The sequence below is a fragment of the Anolis sagrei genome, chromosome 8 (genome assembly GCF_037176765.1).
Source record: "Anolis sagrei isolate rAnoSag1 chromosome 8, rAnoSag1.mat, whole genome shotgun sequence".
In the NCBI taxonomy this organism is placed as follows: domain Eukaryota; kingdom Metazoa; phylum Chordata; class Lepidosauria; order Squamata; family Dactyloidae; genus Anolis; species Anolis sagrei.
In genome coordinates, this window is record NC_090028.1 from 18,607,476 (window position 1) to 18,618,978 (window position 11,503).

Genomic DNA, 11,503 nt, shown 5'->3' on the forward strand with positions numbered 1-11,503 from the left:
AACTCCTAACTGACTCTCCAACTGTCTATCTTCAAAACTCTCTCCACTTGGCTCCTCCCACTTCTCCTTCTGCCAGCTTGCCTTGGTCTCCATGGTAATGCTGACTGAGATTCTTTGAAATAGACTGCTCCAGTGTTACTGTAGCTAACCCAAACACATACATATACAGTTTAAAACATGCAAAGTATTAATAACTTCTGCACACCTGGTTTGAACAGAATGGTCCCAATGAGTTGGGTTTTTTTCAGCTTTTCAAAGCTACTTGTTTCTGGGGTTTTTTCTTTTTCCTTTGTCCTCAGCCTACTTCAGTTACTGCAAACTGAGTTCAAAGTGCATTCATATAATTTGTATTCCATCAGCTCAATCGTAGAATGGGAAAGAAGTAGAATCTTGTCCTTTTCAGGTTGGATCTACACTACCCTGTAATCTAGTTTCTGAATCCAGAGGATTTGTTTTTAAACTGATCATATGAGCTTGCCATATAATTCAGTTCCAAGCAGAAAATCTGGATTCAGAAACTACATTATAGGGCAGTGTAGATGGGGCCTCAGTATGCTCAGATACAATCAAACTGCTGCAGTCTCTTCTAGCTTTGGATCAGAACATTATGTGCTGGGTAACTGAATTGTTCCATGAGATGAACAGAAATCTTGTAATAAAGATGGAAAAACATGTTGCTCAACCACACGAGTATCGGTTTTTGTCCATGAAATGTTGAGAGTAAGCTAAGGCACTGGTGAGAATGGGAAGACTGCAGAGATGTGTTCTGAGGTAGGCAGGCCCGTAGCCAGGATTTCGATTCGGGGGGGGGTCTGAGTTTGTTTCAGGGGGGGCTGAGTCTGAGTGAAAGAGGGTCTACCCTAGCAAACCTTTTGTATTGTTACCCCAATACCCCCATGCATATGGGATATATTGAATATGGTGATCAGATCATGATATGAATAAACATAACAGTTTAAATAATGCACCAGTAAGGCCTTTTCACGAACCACCATGAGAATTTCGGGGGGGGGGGGGTGAAGCCCCTCAAGCACCCCCCCCCCCCCAGCTACATGCCTGGAGGTAGGAGAACCTCTTGCGCCATAGTGTCCAAAACAGACCTGTAAAAGTGATAGTGGCCTCAGAATGGTTTCTATCACATAATTCTGTTCTTAAAACAGGTCAAGCACCTACTCTAAATACTAGGCATGGTTAGCTTTGGTCGGAATCTTCATTATTCGGAATAAATTTGGAAAGATTTGCTTTTTGAAACGATTTTGAAATTTTTAAGGAAACTGGAAGTCCCTTTGCCCTTTCAAAGCTTTTTCTGCCATTTCTGTTACGAAGCAGTAAGTAAGTCGGAAATGGTTCAGCGTTTCCCTGCTTCTGGTTCCTGGCCTTGGCTCAAACCTGGGAAGACATTTTAAACCAGAGTGGATGATTTTCCTCACTCTCCTCTACCCTCGCTTCTGTCTCAAGCCTGGGAAGCGTTTTAAACCCGAGTGGATGAATTTCCTCATTCTCCTCTACCCTCGCTTCTGACTTGATCCCAGGAAGTGTTTTAAACCAGAGTGAATGAATTTCCTCCCTTTGCCCCCCCCCCCCCCCGCTTCTGGAGTAAAACAGCTACTTTCAAAGTAAAGACCACCCAATGAAACGGGAAATACCACTTTCAAACCATTAAGGAAGGATTCGGAAGTCTAGGAAGTTTCAAAAAGGTTTGGACTTTTTTTTCTTTGAAATTTGAAATTGACTTTAGAATTGAACCACCAGCACCCCCTATATCCGAAACTAGTTTTGAACCATTTTTGATCAAACAAGCCTACTAAATACTTCTACCTAGTCAGAAATTGCAGATCTAACCTGCATTTAGTTCCTTCTCAAAAAAGAAGATATGCAACAGAACCAAATAATAAGACTGCTTGGAGTCTTATATTGTCATTTATACCTGTAAGTAACCTCCATTAAATTCAGGGGCAGATCAGTTCTCTTAAGTATAACCAATTGTAAGGAATGTTGGGAATTGTAGTCCAACGGAGTGTAGAATGCTGTCTAACCATCTCTAATTCAAGCTATTGGGATTTATTTGAGTAAATATGCACAGTAAAAATCTTGCTTGAAATAGAAACAAACATTGCATGTCTTGCTGGTTTTGCATATAGTGAAAGGTGTTTTCACTGAAATCATTGCAAACTTCCAAACAAATAATTCCCAGGTCTTTTTATTGCTGATTAGAATAAAATTCTAGAAGTCATTCAAGAAGGACTCCTTGCTTGGCTAGACAAGCAAGCAAGCCAAAAAACCCCAAAACAAAACAGAACAAATATTGCTGAAAATGTTAAGGGGGGGGGGGGGTCTAAAAACTAAGGAGAGAATTTCAAGGTGAACCTGTCTGCAACCTGCACATTGTCTTGACAATACAAAAAGGGACTTTCCTTAGGGACTTTCTGGACTTTTTATTACTACTAATATGGTGAGTTTTGCAATAAGGTAGGTCAATATTACAGAAACTTCTAAATTATTTTGCTGAGCTTCTCGATTGCTATATTGTCTTGGAAAATTATTAAGAACCATGTTAAGAGTAGCCCTTAGAGCCCAAACTGCCTAGCCCGTGAAAATAAGGTGTCCTCATATTGCCAATAAAACAACAAAAATAATTTTGAAAATCATCTAAGAACATATTTGTGGCTTTTACTGACTTTCGTAAATTCTCCAGCAATGCATTTATTTCATTGTGAGGTGTGTGTATATGTATGTATTGCGACTGGCAGAACTCTGCTTGCATGTTTCACACTTTGACACAGATATATAAATGTCAAGACATAAGGGAGTTCTAAGATCTTAAATTATTAGGATTGAGATTGCATGCATTGGAAGATATTTTTTAAGAAAAAATAAATTCAGATTAACAATTGGATTTAGATCACATAATATGTTGGAAAAGGGGCTTTACATTTTCAGTGGCTGGCTCATAGAATCATAGAATCAAAGTGTTGGAAGAGACCTCATGGGTCATCCAGTCCAACCCCCTGCCAAGAAGCAGGAATATTGCATTCAAATCACCCCTGACAGATGGCCATCCAGCCTCTGTTTAAAAGCTTCCAAAGAAGGAGCCTCCACCACACTCCGGGGCAGAGAGTTCCACTGCTGAACGGCTCTCACAGTCAGGAAGTTCTTCCTCATGTTCAGATATTGTTGATTATTGTAGTGTTGTAAACCGCGTTGAGTCGCCAATGTAGGCTGAGAAACAGCGGTATACAAGCGCAGTAATAAATAAATAAATAAATAAATATTAATAATAGATTTGTCCAGCATTTGAAAAAGATAAACAGGTTGAAGCAGCGCCGGGGAGACCAAAGGAGAAACTGAAGTTATAAAGATCGACGCTCTCAATCAAAGAAATAAGAGACATGGACGAACTAACTTTTCTGTTGAGAAGAAATAATGGGAAAACCTTAAGGAGGACAGATTGGTCCCCTATATATGATTATGAAAAGAAAGCTGAAAAAATAAAGGGAAGAGAATAGACATTAAGGGGAAGAAATGTTTGGAAAAGATCCTGAGGTTGGAGTGGAAGTCATTTTAGAATAGTTTGGATAGTCTGAGTTTTTGTATTAGTTGTTAGTGTGTATACCTTTCCCTTTCCTACTGTTCTATCTTCTTGTTATTGTTCCCCTTCTTTCCTTGTGTGGATTTGTGAAAAATTCAATAAAAATTACTTAAAAAAAAAAAAAAAAAAGATCGACGCTCTCAGAAGGTTCTGGGAAGTCCCATCACGATTTTTTTCGCTTCTTCCTCCTCTTTTCCCACTTTTTAATTTCTAAAACACGTATGTTTTCACCTTCTTTCGCTGTAAATATCAAAACTGCACAATAAAAATTATTTATATATATAAAAAAAGGTTTCTATCTCATTCTTGTGAGGTTTGGCATGTTTCCTTTGGATGGATTGAATGGATAACCCTAAAATAACATGCCAAATCTGACAAAGAATGAGATAGAAAACATATCCTGTGGTCTAAATCCAATTGTTAATCCTAATTTCTTTTTCTTTTTAAAAATCTCTTCCAATGCATGCAATCTCAATCCTCACTTAGTATCAGTTTGCTAATTTTTAGGAGCTAATATTTCTTGGCATTTTTTCCTTCTTTTATGAATGATGTGTATGCTAAAAGTGTGGCTTCTTTTCCTGGCAAAATTATAAAGCTGTAAAGAGAACTGGGATATTTGCTAAATATTCACATAATGCATTATCAAGATCTTGAGCCATTTCATCAATACAATTTTGCACTGTATTATTGCTCAAAGAAATTTTCTCAGTAATATCAGATGCTGGCTTCACTTATAACTGGTAGAATGAGGGTTTTACAGTAATATGAGGTTTTCCCAATTTAGTGATGAGTAACAAAATGTTGTAAGAAGCACTCAACATAGCACTATATCTTTTGAATGTTATAAAAAAGCATTTTGCCTTTGTGTTCTGGAAAAGAAGAAAAATCCCTATTTTTTGTCAGCATTAATTTTGTTCTTGTAGTCTTGGAGGTTTCATAGAGTCATTTGATAAAACTTTTTGGCAAATGAAGCACAATAATGCATTGTTTGTAGGTAACCAAATAAAGCTATTGTGCAAATATTCAATACTATATGTCCTTCTAGACTGCGAGGAGATCCAACCAGTCCATCCTCCAGGAAATAAAGCCCAACTGCTCACTGGAGGGAAGGATACTAGAGACAAAGTTGAAGTACTTTGGCCACATCATGAGGAGACAGCAAAGCCTAGAGAAGACAATTATGCTGGGGAAAGTGGAAGGCAAAAGGAAGAGGGGCCAACCAAGGGCAAGATGGATGGATGGCATCCTTGAAGAGACTGGACTGACCTTGAAGGAGCTGGGGGTGGTGACGGCCGACAGGGAGCTCTGGCGTGGGCTGGTCCATGAGGTCACGAAGAGTCGGAGATGACTGAACGAATGAACAACAATATGTCCTATGTGCCAGTGTGAGCTCTGAGATCTGTCAGGGAGGCCCTTATAAACGTGGATATTCTGTCGTGCCTTTGATTAGGCAGTTTCGCCAGAGAACTATCTTGTTCCTACTTTAAGCCATGCACTTTATATTTGACCCACCGATTAGTCACTCGACACTTTCTCAGGGTGTTCCTCAGCCTCTGTTTCACTTGAATTCTGTACTCTCCACTCCCCCCATCTTGGAATCACTGCACTTACTTGAGCCTGATCCGAGGTTTGAACCTTATCTCAGCCTTATTGTTTTAATATGATGTTTTATGATTGTGTTATTTTTTATTTGATTAATTTTAATGCTGCTTTTATTGTAATGTGGGCTGTCTCAAGACTCTTCAAGGAGATGGTGGTGGGATATAAGAATAAAGTTATTATTATTGTTCTGGAACGGCTGTTCCAGGGGCACCAATTTTGTGTTTTGCACTGAGTGTTTGTTCATAGTCCTAAGTTTCAGGGAGTTTGCAGATAGGTGGCTTCCTTTGGCTGCATTCATAGGACAAGCCACCTGTCAATTATAGTTAGGATCCCTGGTCCCGCCCCTCTCTGGGTTTTTTGGAGGGAAGGAGCCATTTTTTCAGTTAGTCTCAGCAAAGGAAGTCAATGCAGAGGATGTATACAGACGTCCTCCTGTACAAAGGCTTCGTCCCTTAAGACTTCCCGGGGGAGGACAGTCTTAAGAGCCTCTAAAGATTCCCAAAGGTTCCGGGGAAACAGCCTTACAGCCCTGAGGAATTCCCGAGGGAATAACAGCTCTAATTGTCAAGATCTCCAGCTAAGTAACTACAGGCCTGCTGGTACGTCTGCTCGGTTCTGAGACGCAGTTCAGCCAGTAGTGGATTCAAATCAGTTAGGTTTAGGTTCACAGTAGCCTGGGAGGAGCTATAAGGGGAATTTTCCTTTGAGCAAAGTTATTGAAGATAGTGCCTGTTCCCTGTGGATAAGTTTGAGAGAACTGGTTTTTTTTGCCAAGAAAGCTTTACAATTCTTGTTTGTTCATCAATAAAACACTGTTATATTTAAGCTCAAGCCTCCTAAAGACTGTTTAATGAGGGAAATTTCTCTAAAGGCACCTTTTCAGGGGCCCTGGCTTCCCGCTGGATTCAAGCCATACATCCTCTCTTAAAAGCAATTCATTTCGGGTCCAGCGGTGACAGAACAATTATTATTATTATTATTATTATTATTATTATTATTATTATTATTCTCTTGGTCCTACCACTGTCCTAAATATAGGTAGTGGGAATGAAAGAGAGGGCCTTCTCGGTGGTGGCCTCCCAGCTCTGGAATGCCTTCTCTAGAGAGATTAGGTTAGCCCCCTCAATTAAAACCTTCCAACCCAGTTTAAAAACTTGGCTTTTTAAACAAATTTTGATCATGAGTAGATTTTTAAGGGTTAGTCTGAGGACTTACTGTTGGCATCTCTTCAGCACTGGGTGTGTCAATTGAAAACAATCTGTTTTTATCCACAGCTATGACTGCATTTTATGAATTTTAATGTTTTATTATGTGATTATGTGTGTGTGTAATTGTAATTTAAGTGTTTCATTAATTTTACGTCTTTGTATTGTTTATGTGTGGCACTTCGCTGTGCTTTGTTAGCTGTCCCGAGTCCCTTCGGGGAGATGGTGGTGGTGTACAAATAAAATTTATTATTATTATTATTATTATTATTATTACTATTATTATGTTTATAGTTTTTCTTAGGTTCACACAGAAAAGTAAATATATGTGTTTATTTATCGTAACATTAGCAAGAGTTGTAACAATTTATATAATTGAAGAATTGAAATTTCTCTCCCCAGAACCAAATTTTGATCCTTCTAGTAAGCCTGGACTCATTCTCAGCTTTAGCTTTTCTGAGTACTGGTTATTCATGTCTACTACTCTTTGATTAGTTTTCCCCTTCTCAGTTTCCTATAGATTTCTCTTTATGAGTGTAATTGAATCTGATTATAATTTTTAATTCAATTTAAAATGTCTTGCAAATTCGAGATACATTTCTTATCCCTTATTTTGAGGTACACCAGTACACTGGTATATGGATTCAGTCTGTAGCAAGGTTGACTTACAGTATATGTGTACAGATCTTTATATTTTTATGTCAAATGGAGGGAGTTATACTTATTTGAAATTGTAATGATGAATAAATCTAATCCTCTTGAAAGAGGCAATGATTCTCTTGAAATAGATTACAATTTCCCCTCCATTCAAAATGAACGGATGAATGGGTGAACGGATGGATGGATGAAGGTGTGAATTCCCAGAAAAGTGCTAAGTCTGGCTTCTAGCAACCTTATGTGACTATACACACATTACACAAACACATTTGGAACTGCATTGATTTTATTTATTATTTTTGGCCAGCAACAAGGCAGGTGTCTGCCTCCGGGACATGGTATTTTTAAAGGGAAGATTGGTTCAATCAAACCAATTAAAATCTGGGCAAAGCAGAAAATTTCATGTTTATCTATTCTATTGCAGAGCAGGTTGCCATCTGCCTACAGATTTCATTCAGGTGATCTCTGCTTCAGCATTTGTCATCTTTTCTTATATACAGTACAGCAATGCAATTTCCATTTCTCCAAGATTAAATGGTCACTTATCCCCACTCTGCCAGACCTTTTGAAAAAGAATGATAACCGTCATTGTTTTCAAGAACATATCTTCCTACAATTTATTCCACTATGTATCCTTTTTTCAAATATGATTTTGACAATAGAAGGCCTGCCAGAAGTTATGGGAGAGCACATTTGCATTTTGTTGAAAAAAGGCTAGGATTTTGGGGTCAATTGTTCTTAAAGCATGAACTGGAAAACTGGAAATTTTTCTTGTTCAGATTAGGAATCTGAAAGATGATTAGTTTTCCTTCCCTTTACCAGTGGAACCAATATCAGGCTATGATATTTTATTCCCTAACTAGCTGTACCCGCCACGCGTTGCTGTAGCCAAACTTCCCTCCCTGTTTCTCTCCTTCCTTCCTTCCTTCCTTCCTTCCTTCCTTCCTTCCTTCCTTCCTTCCTCCCTCCTTTCCTTCCTTCCTTCCTTCCTTCCTTCCTTCCTTCCTTCCTCCTTCCTTCCTTCCTTCCTTCCTTCCTTCCTCCCCTCTTTTCTTTCCCTTCCTCTTTCTCCCCGTTTTTCCGTCTCTACCTATTCTTGGACTGCAACTCCCAGCAGTCAATCTACCTACCTATCTATCTATCTATCTATCTATCTATCTATCTATCTATCTATCTATTAGGCTTGATTGATCGTGTTCGTAAGTTTCTAAACTTGTAATGTATTCGAATTTAAATTACCTTTGATCCAATATCGAGCCATGCAGGAATAGTGTGAGGAGTAATTACGAATTGAAACAATTTCCCCATTTTTCGTAATTATTTCGGATGTCTGGTGCAAGTTTTACAATCTCGCAGTTTCTCTTCCCTCCCTGGTAGTAAGCGGCACACTTTCTCCCCTCCTGCCAGCTACCTTTGCTCTGCTGCTTCCCTCCTCCTTCCTCATGTTTCTTCTTGCCTTACTCTGGGCTGCACTGGGCAAGGAGGACACAGAGACTGTCTCTTCCCTTCACCTTCCTTCCTTCCTTCCTTCCCTCCTTCCAGCTGGCAAATCTCACATTCCCCCCTCCCTCCTCTTTCTCCTGGCATCCTTTTTGCCCAAAATTTCTCATTACTTTATTTTTCATACCATCACACTATGCCACAGCAATGCAAAGGGGATGCTCGGAGCTGTAGTCTGGAAGAGAGTGTGGATATGCTATTGTGTGTTTTGTTTGCCAGGGGGAGTTGTTTTAGCACATGCACTGTAGCATCTTTTTGCTTTTTGACATTTAAAGTCCCTTCCGCTGTGTTTTTCAGTGTTTTTATGAATAATGGTCACTTGTTGACCTGATAGGTGTATTGTGTCCAAATTTTGTGTCAATTCATCCAATGGTTTTTGAGTTATGTTAATCCCAAAAACGAACATTACATTTTTATTTATATAGATGTGCAGCTTGAATGATCCCTGCCTTCTTGTGGAGCAGAAATACAAAAAAAAATTACTGTTAATAACTCATTCTCAAATTGCCCCCCTGTGGGGCCTTTGTTGCGCTAAGCATATTTCAGTCAAGTCCAGTGGAGAAAACACAATAACATTGCACCCAGGCAAGAGGAAAAAGAACAGAAAAACTTCACTCTTATCAGTAGAGTTAAAACATAAATATGCAATGTTACAAACAGTGCAACAAACTTACATAGTTTTTGTAAGCAATACAGAATTCATCTTCATGCAAATGAGAGAGCAGTAGAAATTGTTGAACAAAATGCCTGAGCAAAGGCTCCTCAGAGCAAAAGCTGAACTGTATTCTAAAAACCATACAGTTATACCCCACCAGGTATGGTCCAAACTTACTAGTTGACCTACATTAGCAGCTGCTAAAAAACCTCCAAATGGGACAGGGGGAACTTCTGAAGCTTAATTAAACCAAAAACAACTATAAAAACCCTTAGAAAACCAAAAAACAACTATAAAACTTGCCCCAGACTGCGGAAATAATAACGAAACGACCTCAAAATGATAACGAAACGAATACAATAACGAAATACAAAACATTTACGAAACGATTTAAAAATTCGTTTTTTAAAAAAAATTGCTCCAGACTGGTTCGTTATCGTTTTGTAATTGAAAAATTAACGAATTTTTTAACGAATTACGAATTAACGAAACGAAACCGCCCAGCCCTATTTAATACCCTTTGCAAAACATGAAGGCGTTTCTTTGGCCTCTGACCTCCTTCTTGTTAGCTATTCTCACACTCCTTTGAACTCTGAATTCTAAACGGTCAGCACGATTTAAGGTTCCCGTTTTGTCAAGGTCAGTCTGTTCGTTAGTGTTATCCAGTTTGCCTTCCTGCTCATTATCAGGCTGAGAAATATCCTCTTTTTCTGAGTCAACTTTCACCTGGATCTGGCTACTCTCAATACCAACAAACTCATTTCTTGCTGTGGGAAAGTGAACTTCTACACCCTGTTCCTCATTGACTATAACAGGAACAATTTGAACCAGACTGTGGACCTGAATCCCATCATCCTCATCAGAGGCACCCTGTGGTTCCAGCTGAGTCACAACACCCTCAATACACTTATTATTATTATTATTATTATTGTTGTTGTTGTTATTATTATTATTATTATTATTATTATTATTATTACTTTATTTGTACCCCGCTAGCATCTCCTGAAGGACTCGATGCGGCTTACATAGGCCCAGGCCTCAAAACACAATACAACAATACAATACCTAGAGCAAATTAAAAACAGTTAAGCAGAATAAACAACAGCAATAACAATACATCGAGACATCAAGACACTATAAAACTGGGCCAGGCCAGAGAAATGGTGCTGATGTGGCAGAAGGTATGTAGGATTATAAAGTAAGTGCAGTGTGCGGTGTGCAGTGATCTTAATTCTGCTAAAGTGCTTCTAGGACTTGGTATTGGGGGTTCCTAATCTGAAAAGGCACATCGGAACAGCCAGGTCTTCAAGTTCTTTCTGAAGACTGCCAGCGAAGGGGCCTGTCTAAGATCTTTTGGGAGGGCGTTCCAGAGTCGGGGGCCACCACAGAAAAGGCCCTGTCTTGCGTCCCCACCAAGCGCGCTTGCGACGCGGGCGGGATCACGAGCAGGGCCTCTCCAGATGACCGGAGTGAACGTGTGGGTTTGTAGACGGAGATGCGCTCACACACTGTCCTCACTTTTATTCACCATAATGTTTGGCTGCCTTCCAAAAACATTTGACACATTAGTATTCATAAAGCATCATTTTAAAATAATTTATACCGATGAATAGGATTTAAAATCTATGTGTTTTCAAAGTCTTTCTCACATTGAGAAAAAAAGTAATACAATTAATAGTTGTTTTCTTCAAGATCAAAAATGGAGGAGTATGATATCCCCAGGGTAAACTAACTCTTTTCTTATGGAGAGAGAAATTTTAACTCATTTCTGATCTAAAGACCCATCTGCCCACCATTTAAGTTTATACAATCCAATTTGTCTCCATGGTTGTCCAGATTATTTATTTTATTTTTTAATAATAATTTTTATTGATTTTCAACACAGGTTTACAATTATAAAACATAGAATCACTTCAAAAGAAAAAGGGCATAAAAGACAAAGACAGAGAAAAAAATTAAAAATACATACATACAGCCCCCAAACTACACCCTATAGTGACCTCCATTCTTCTTACTTGACCGTTACTTTATATTCTTTCCTTTCTCTTCCTTTCCATTCTCCTATCTAATTTTCCATTTATAATTTAAGAAAAAGGATCATATATATTGTTTCTATCTCTCTTATTTCACATTAACTTAACCAGTCTTTTTTCCCCTATATATTCCTGAACTGCCGTCCAGTCTGTTGGGTTTATAGCTTGACCATTATGTTGCCTTAACCAATATGTTAATTCGTCCATATCCTTGATGTCTGTTATTTTGCTAATCCATTCCATTTTTGTGGGTATTTTCTCC